Raw genomic sequence first — 9,693 nt, 5'->3', positions numbered from 1 at the left:
AGCCATTTCTGAGGGATACTTTCCTGCCTAGCAACATGATAAGGGGCCTTTCAAAGACTCTCAGCAAAGGGTAGGGCAGCCAGCAGGACTTCACCCCTGGCTCTGGGAGGGCAGGCAGAGTCACCTGAGATTGCTCATAATTGGAGGAAAACTGGTCCTTCCGTCGTCCCACCCACATCCATTCTCTACTTTTCTTCTGTTTCCCCAGGAGGCCTGGAAAACAGGCTCCCTGCCGGCTGCCTTTCAGTCTGACTTGGTTCTGGGGAGCCCAGCTGGAGATCCGAGGGAGGTGGGGATATGTGTTCTCCATGGCCAGGTGGCAATGCCCTGCCATTGAAGGGGGCCCTCTCCATGTAATTCTCTCTTTCTGGGTTCCAGGAACCCTTTGGGTCTGGGGACAGTAGCCAGCCAGACAGGGCACCTCCCCTTGGCCTTTCATCGATCCTCAGGGCACCAGGAAAATGCGCGAGCTGTTTCCCACTGGGACCTTCATGGAAGTGACAGGATACGCTCCTCACCATCCAACCTGTGAAAAGGCAGCCGATGACAGGACACAAGTCGGGGATCAGGCGTGCCGCAGCTTACATCCCTCTTAGCCACTGACTGGCTCTGTGAACTTGGATGAGACGCCTGCTTCCTGATCTGTGGAGCGAAATCCATGTGGCGTCTTGTATACAGCAATGGATAGTCTATTCAGGACGATACCTGCAAACTGTCTTTTACAGTGTTTTCAATTACAGAAAGACAGAGATCAGAGGTAGCTGCATTTGTAGACATCTGTGATACAGCCATACCGATTTTACAGTTGAAAACACTGAGGCTCAGAGAGGCCAAGCAATTTGTCTAAGGGCACACAGCTAATAAGTAACAGTGTCAAGACTCAAATCCAGGTGCATTTGACTCCAAAATCGATGTTTTTTTTTCCTAACACAGAAACAGAAACTCAAAACGACTTTCACAATTATTACAGGAAACTGGCTTTGAGTACTGAGCCCCACTGCCTTTTCCACTGCTGGTCTCTTGGCTGTGTGGGACCCCAACCCCCCTGAGTGGCGACACCCAGGACCCTGGGCGGGGCCCAGGGGGTGGGCAGTTTCTGACTCCTCCCTGCCCACCCAGGACAGGCAGCGCAGGACAGAGGCAGCTCTGCTTGGCAAGCATGGCCGAGATTTTTTTGTTGGCCACTGATGAATGGTGATAATTGTTGGGAGATTAATTTGAGATTCTCAGATGACAGATACTAACAAAGTGCCAGGCACAGAGACAGAGGGAGGGAGCGAGCGAGAGCCTGGCATTCTCCCCGAGGCTCCAGTGCTGACTCAGCCCTGACCTTGGGCAAGTCATTTAATTCTTTATGTCGATTGTCCTCATCTGTAAAATCAGCCTAATGATGGCTTCTCTTCCAAACCACTTTGATTCTCAGATGAAAGCATCCATAAAAGTGGACAGGATTGCTATTAATTGAGCCATTATTATTTTTATTATTAACTAGATTAAGGGCACTAACCTTTACCTGTGTTTTGACTTCACCTGACAGGCAGGATGAGTGGTTAACTGGCAGATGACAAGCCTCTCTGAAGTCTCCTTTTGCAGAGCGGCCGGCAGACGGGCGCTTCCTCCAGGGGGGACACTGTCGCCCTCCCGGGCAGGCGCAGCCCTGCTTAGCCACTTCTGCTCCCACCTTTTTATGTAAATACACGCAGCCAATCATAGGCAATGTCCTCGGCAACTAGAAAGAACAGCAGACGGAAGTACCTGGGGTCTTGGCCTCGGCTGGGTGATTTTATGGGCACACCGTGGAGCCTCTTTGCACCTCGGCTTCTGCAGTTGGGTAATTGAAATCGTCCCACCCACCAGCCCAGGCTCGGAGGACCCAGTGCAGTGCAGGCATCAATGCTATGTCATCGGGTCAAGTGTGGCCATCGTCCCGTCTCTAAAATATCAGCCGGCTGATGGGAGACAAGAATCAGCGTAGGACAGTCATTCGTGAGCTCAGACCCCATTTCTATCTCTTCCCAGTGCTGCTGGAAGACACAGATCATAATATCTACCTTCCAAGCTTGTGAGAATTAAATACTTTAGAGAATCCTTAAGCTGGTGCCTGGTGCAAAGCACTCGCTCCACCAACTGACTCGTATTCTTATCAGAGAGGGAGTATATGTACGTGGCAAATGTCCAACAAACGAATCTTCCCTCTTAATTTAAGGGCAATGCACATCTCTCTGGGTTTATGAGATAGACGCGTTACACAAACATAAAAAATAGCTTGATCTGCTGTTTTTACACAGCAACCAAAATCACGTAGGTGACGCACGCCCCGTGACAAAATACCCGTAAGCACAAAGGAGAAATCTTAATCACCCGTAGCCCGACCTCCCAGGGAAGCCTCTATGGGGTGCGGGCATCTCCCACCTTCTGACACTTTTGTCCCGCACAACTCTCGGTCCTAACATTGCAGGTCTTGACGTCAAAAAGGGAACATTTAGGGGCAAAGAGCCCTAGGTTCTAAGGGAGTCAACTTGATTCCAAGATTCTTGTGCTACAAATTGTGCCATGGTCTCTTCTTTGATGCGGAGGTTTCTTCTTAGGCAATGATGGTGTTTGACTGGATCGTAGTTTCCGGAAGTATGGAACATGGACACATTTTAATTTTCTACTCACTGCGTATTCGTTAGAAATAACGTGAGTTGGAACAGATACATGTATTAGAGAAGTCTACACCCAGCAAATCAAATGCACGATTTCATGAAGACTTTCATCTAAACTCAAAAGTGAGTTGACTTAGAGCAAGCGGGAAGTAAACAGCAGAGCACATGGCATTCAGACGTGGCAGGCCATCATCCCAGAGTGGACAATGCTGCCTCAGATCACCTGTAAATTATTTCCAGCTCTGAGGTCCTCTGAAGGGACTGGTGGAATCAGTCACCTGGCCTCTCACAGCCCTGGCCACTCAGCTCTGACAACGCTCAACACAACCTGAAGTTTTGCCCTGGCTGGTCTGTGCTGTGCAAACATTTCTGTGCCATTACTGACCCCTGCCCTCACGCCACACAGTGGCAGAACCAGGCCTGGGGCCAGAGTGAATGAGTATGGTCCCGAAGCCTTTTAAACTCTTTCAGATCCTGCAAGCGTTTATCGAGCGCCTGCTGTGTGCCAGTTGCCAAGCCCTGTACTCATGAGCTGTCTCTTTGAATCCTAAGGCAACTCTGGGGAAGTTTACCTGAAATTTGTCACCAATGGGGCTGTTGGCCAGTCCTTTAGCTACTAGGCCCCATTCTATCTTCAGTAACATAAAGATAATGAAATCTGACTTGTGCCGTCATTGGAATAGCAGCAGGAGCAAAAGAGATTGTGTATGTGAAGTGTCTCAGGGAAAATAAAATCCTGCCGAAAGAGAGAGAGAGAGAGAGAGAAAAAGAATACCCAGAAACCCCTTCTTCCCTCCCCTTTCCCTTCCCTTCCCTTCCCTTCCCTTCCCTTCCCTTCCCTTCCCTTCCCTTCCCTTCCCTTCCCTTCCCCTTCTTTTCCCTTCTCTTCTCTTCTCAACAAAATTCACTCGGAGCCACTAGATTATCTGTGAAGACCCAAGATGTCATTTAAGTTGTCAGAGGTCTTGTTTTTCCACATGCAAACTCTGGTTTGTCACAGCCCCTCCCATTTAATCACTGACTCTTTCTACGACCAATCGGTAGGAGGTTAAGTTCTAACCTCTAAGGTCTGATAAACCCAAATCTGCGTCCTACATCTGTACCTTACAAGCGGTGTGTCCTTGGACAGGTTACTTGCCTCCTCTGGGCCTCTCCCCCCTCCGAGATACGTTGGAGTCAGTGTCCCACGCACGGTCTGCTGAGAAGGTGCACTGCACTGAAGTGTACAAAGCAGTGGGCACGGGGCTTGGCTTGCAGCGTGTAAGAGGCATGTGCAGTCATTGTATGGTCGACTCCGTGAGGCGCGATTGTTGTCATTCCCACTTGAGACGGGAAGAAACTGAGGCTCAGAAAGATGAAGCTGCGTGTGCGGGGGTCCACAACCAGGAAGCAGCTGGGAGGGACTCTGAACCCACTTCTGACTCAGGTCGTGCGTGTTTGCAGTGTGCCATGGTGCTTCTCCATGGGACGGCAGGAAGGCAGGTGACCTCACGAGAGAGAGAGAGAGAGAGAGAGAGAGAGAGAGAGAGAGAGAGAGAGAGAGAGAGAGAGAGAGAGAGAGGGTGCTTTTGACCCAGATCACACATATACCCATATAATCATCTTCAATAGCCTTTTCATTCATTGTCTTACAAAATATGGTTGATGTGGTTACTGCCGAGCTTGGATTACACTTGAGGCTCCTGTCTCCAGAGTCAGTTCTGCCTAAAATGCCCCTCAGTCTCATAATTTGCAGGCAGAAAATCAGGATGCGTCGTTCGACTCCTCATTTATTATCACCTGACAGCAGATAGTACAGAATGTCTGAAATGAGCCTGTGCCAGAAAACTTGTGTAACTCGGTTTCCGCACAGAAAAATTCCATCTACTTGTAAATCATGCCCACTGCCTCTTTACCTCGGGTCAGTTCTGACCATCGGTGTTGACTTGGGGTCCCCACTGTCTTTACGGGGTGGCAGCCATGACCGGTGCCCAGGTCACCTGCTGATGGGCACAGCTGAGAGCTGGAACGGCAAGGACAGGGAGTGAGCCCTGAGGCGTGACGCGCCGTGGGCATGTGGGTCCAGAGGACGTGCATTGGCCCCCTGGTGCCCCTGGGTTTGAATCCTGCATTATTGTCTACCAGCTGATCTTGCCCCACTCAGCTTTTCTAAGCCAGTAAAATCTTTTACTGGTAAAATCATCTGTATCTTCAAAGATGAAATGAGATAACCTGGGTAAATCGTTCAGCTCACTTAGCCAATAGTAACCGTAAGTGTTCAGTAAGTACTAACAATTATCACCGAGCTTCCTCCCGGCTGGAGAGGTCAGACTCCTGTGTTGACACCCAGCCTGAAATCCAGTCCAGTCCTGTCTGGCTATTTCCTGGGCACTTGGGGTTTTCCTGATTGGTACATGAGTCCTGGCAGTGGCGATACCTGCACATGGGCCTCTGCATAAAGGCCTGCAGGAGTTGCCCAGCGTTTACCATCTCATTGTCTTGTTTTCAAGGTATGCATTTATTTATTAGTTGTGTTTTTCCCCAATTGTTGAGTTTGTCTGAAGTCAGCACAGGTCTTCTAATCTACGGGTAAATTTTGCAGAGTAGTACGCCTTTTTATTTCCTTTCTTCCATAAAACCTGTTGAACCCTCAGTGGCAACTTCGAGTGAGCCAAAACAAGCAGTTCCCATTTTCTGGATCTCTTGCAGCCCCGCATTTGTTGGAGGTGGTAGTCTGCATTCGGAACGGGTTGCTCTGGGGCCGGAGCCTTTGGTGGAAGGAGCCTTCGGGGAATGAGCTGGTGCCACGGCGCCCTCTGGTGTCCAGGTCGCTTCCGCCTGGACGTGCAAGGGGCTGCGTGAAGGCAGCAAGGATGGTTCTAGAATATCTGCCCAACTTTTTTTCCTCCCAAATGGAGGAAGCTGCAGGTAGCGTGGGAGGTCTCATGCCTGACTCATACGGAACAGTAGAGTGGGGAGAGATCAGGTAGACTTTCCATGAGCAGGTAACTCAGCAACTAACAACCCACATGATGAACCCTGGCCTGGCATAACTGCTCTCCAGAAGGGTGCAGGGGACCCCCAGATTTCTTTTAGCTCTTTCTTTGCTAAAGCCAAACCTGGCTCTGTTTTCTGGAGAAGGCTGAGCCTGTCAGGCTTCTGCTCTGTGCCTGTCAGGGACAGGGAAAGTAGGGACGCTGGGCCCAGAGGAGGGCTCCTTTGAGAGAAGAGAAGGGGACTGGGGTACCTTTCCAGGACCTGGTACCACCCGTGCCCTTTCCTGCACTTGGACCTCTTGGTGCTCCGTTCACCCAGGAGCAGACTGAGCAGCTCCAGCTGTTGGGCTCTGCAGCTGACCCCAGTCATGCAGATTCTGCTTTTACTCCAAGGGCCAGGGGTCCAGCGTCCAGTCCCCGACACTGGTGAGACTCCCATTCCTGCATTTTCCAGTCAGGTCTCGTAGGAGTTCACTGGAAGGAAGCAGCATTGCGTGTCCACCCAGCCCCATCCAGGATGGAATCCAGGGGTCAGAAGAAAATGGGAAGGAACCTCCAGCAGCAGCCAGCCCAGCAGAGCCAAAACCAGACCATGCCCGAGCAAATCTCGCCCTCAAGTTCATGGACAGTTAACATTTAGAATTGTTCACTGTGTGCTTTGGCAATTTACCTGCTGCCTCCTTGGGTTTACTGTATAAGAAAGACCCTGAATCTGAACAGCATCTCCAGAGCATTCTTCATGTTTTAAGGCAATGGTTCTCGAACTATGTATAGTCTCCTAACAGCTTTAGCAGCAGCTGAGAGCTTTCTAGAACATTCTTCCCCTCCTCCTCTCAACTGAATCAGGGACTCTGGGGATGGAGCCTGTTGCATTCTGGAGTCCAAGAACCATTATTTTAAGGGAAAATGGAGAGAGGACCCATTATGAGCCAGGAACTTGGACACTTTCTCATATATATGTGGGTCTGGTGAGTATAGGTGGTTGATTCGAATGGTCTGAGATAATGCTGAGCTTGCCAGTGGAAGGTTTGTTGGACTTTCAAAATGTTCTTGGAAGGAAAGCCACCATTTTGTTTGAAATGAGTTCCCAGAACTTGTGGCCCATGTAATATTTAAACATAAAGACATGTTTAGAGTAAAATATAAAGGAGGCTCTTAGATTGCTGCCATTTTGGCTTTCATACACTCACTTCTGTCCATTTTTGGACCGTAGAAATGTGACCCTACATGTTTGAAAAATACTGTTCTGAGTTTGCCACATTTATTCCCCCCAATTCTCCTTTTCCATTAAGTTGTTGTCTTCAGAGATTGCCTTTGTATAATTTGGACATAATGGGAATTGACGGATCTCAACAGTCACACCCCTAGAAGAGAAGCTGACTGGGGCAATCCACTGCTGGAAACATCACTGGCTTGGAGGAGAGGTCCGTATGGCTTAGCCTTGCTTTCAAGGTCTGCAGAAATTGGCCCTGCACCTGCCTTCCTAGGCTGCTTCCTGCACTCTCTCTCACAGATTTCTCTGTTTAAGTACAGCCACAACACCCACTCTTCGCCAAACACTGACTTGCTTTTTCTCCACTCTGCCTCCATTCACGGTTCCCTCCCCAGCTTGGTGAGTTCCTGGCTATCCATCTGCCAAGGGCCCAGTCCTGAGGTCAATTCCTCTGTGAGATCTACCTGATTCCCCCAGACAGCGTTAGCCCCCTTTTCCTCCCCGTTCAAACACACATGCACCATTTCGGTAAGTATTATGTAGAAGTAGAACTGTTTCTCTGTAGCTGTTTCTCCGTTAGATTGTGTTTTGCTCTTCAATAGTTGGGGCCTTCTGTTATTCACCATAATCAGTGTCTGGCACATAATAAATGCTCAATAAAATTTTTTCAATGAATGAGCTGAAAGTAAGGAGATGATTTAGAAAGCATTTAATGGCAGAGTTTAACAACAGCTCAACAAGTCATCTGCCATCACCACCCCCACCAGCCCCAAGTTAATTGCATATCAGAAGTCCCAGCTGGAGGGAAGCCCTCCAACCTCAGCTCACATCACCACCCCATCCTGACGCGACCTTCACAATGCAGGGGCTCAACCTCCCCAACTTCCTCACTTTGTGAATCACTGTGAGCTATGGGAGAGGAGACTGATGGGTCCCTGTTGGCCTGTGAATGGTGTGGAGGCAAAAAAAAAAAAAAAAAATGTTGAAGACCACTGTTTTAGGGTTTTTCTTTAGACTGAAAAGGCGTAAGAATGTAAAGGGTACATACATACCAAATAGTCACAAGAAACTTACTTACTCCCGACAAGATTCTGACACAAGCTCGTGCGTTTCTCCTGCAAACACTTTTCTTCATGTGGCATGCTGCTTACTTGGCAGCGTGATCATTACAGGGTATCTATTCCAGGAAAATGGAATTAGCCAAAGTGTGAAGGACACATTAGTCCAATGAAAAGAAAACTTTCATCTTTAGGGAGTTGTTTCTCCTTGGGGTTTGTTGCATTTTTCTTTTTTAAAGGCAAGATATGTAATTTCTCCCTTTCATTTTCATCTGGCTTACATAGGGGGTTGATGACATACCCAGAAATTTGACTTAATTCATGAAACTGACTCACATCTGTAGCTCGGATTTCCGTAAAAATGAAAGGCTTATCAGTTTGCATCTGTAAAATATGGGACAAAAGGCTTCATCCGGCTGTGAAAGCTCAAGTGCCAGCTACTTCTTATTATTTTCCAGAAATAAATGAAAATCCAGAGAGGATTCAGAGACAATTCAAATCAGTGAAGCATAAATTGGCACCTTTTATTACATACTTACTTTGTGCCAAGAACTTTCAAAACATGATCTTATTTAATCCTCACAGCAGCCCTGTGGGGTAGGTGTTTTTAATCCTCACTTTATAGACCTGGCAACTGAAAGCTCAGAGAAGTTAAGTAACTTCTCTTAGGTCACACAGCACTAGGCTGCCGAGCTAGATTTCTGCTTGGAGCCATTTGATTCCACAGTCATGTTTCTTAACCATTAGGAAGTCATCCACCTACAGCCTGCATAACGGAAGCCATCTGCACTATTTAAGGGAACAGCTGTATCCCAGCTCTGACCAATCATTGCCACATATTCCAGTTCTTCTGTAGAAACTAGCAGCCTGATGTGTATGAAAAGATACTACTAAAATATTGGTACTGAATTAGAAACAATTGAAAACTCCATGCAGGTATCTATATGGGATCCCCACGGAATCGGTGAGGTCTTCATCGTGACTTTGTCTCAGTTTAACCTCCTTCTACCCAATGCTGCTTCCTCCCCTGCCCCACAGTATTGATTCTGAGAGCACATCCCGATAAATGACTGTCCCTGACTCTCTATCTTTGAGTCTGTTTCTCTGGGACTTAACCTGATACACAAAGGAAGGGGGAAACATCTGCACAGCTGAGGATTTCACCCCAAAGAGACAGAAATAGCTAAAGATCTACATTATCTGGTCAGACTGAGTTTATGGGATGAAACTGAATTTACTTCTCATCTCTTCCTCCTCTTGTCCCCCCTGATATTCAGCGAAGTGGAGTCTCATGAGGAATTCTGTCATGGATAACGAAGGTACAAACATGCACGAGTAAATCAGCAACTCTGCTCTCTCAGCTTTTAGAAAGATCTGCATTGAAAATGGCTGTGCTGGTAAATGTTTGACAACAGGCAATCCGGAGACGGATGGGGGAAGCCCTGATTTACAACACAGTAAATGTTTATGGTGCAGATACTCCAACCGTGGCTGATTGCAAGCTGCTAGTGTGAGGCCACTGACTGCTGGTTGGGAGGAGAGCCCCAGGATCAGCTCCGTGAACAGGTGTGAACCAGCTCCAGCACCCCACAGGCTGTGGATTTCTTACAAGTTGGTGGCAGTTTCAGTACTGGCTGTGGAACACAATTCAATTCATTGGGTGTTCACTGAGCACCTACTATGTTCAAAATGGCAGGCTAGTCCCAGTGAGATGGTCAGAGAAGAGACTAGGCTCTAACACACGGTCAGAGAAGAGACTAGGCCCGAACACACAGCTGCATGGAAACTTCACGGAGGTT

This window comes from Rhinolophus hipposideros (genome assembly GCF_964194185.1).
Source record: "Rhinolophus hipposideros genome assembly, chromosome: 23".
In the NCBI taxonomy this organism is placed as follows: Eukaryota; Metazoa; Chordata; class Mammalia; order Chiroptera; family Rhinolophidae; genus Rhinolophus; species Rhinolophus hipposideros.
The sequence above is the reverse complement of the archived record's forward strand: the minus strand, read 5'-3'. Positions refer to the sequence as shown.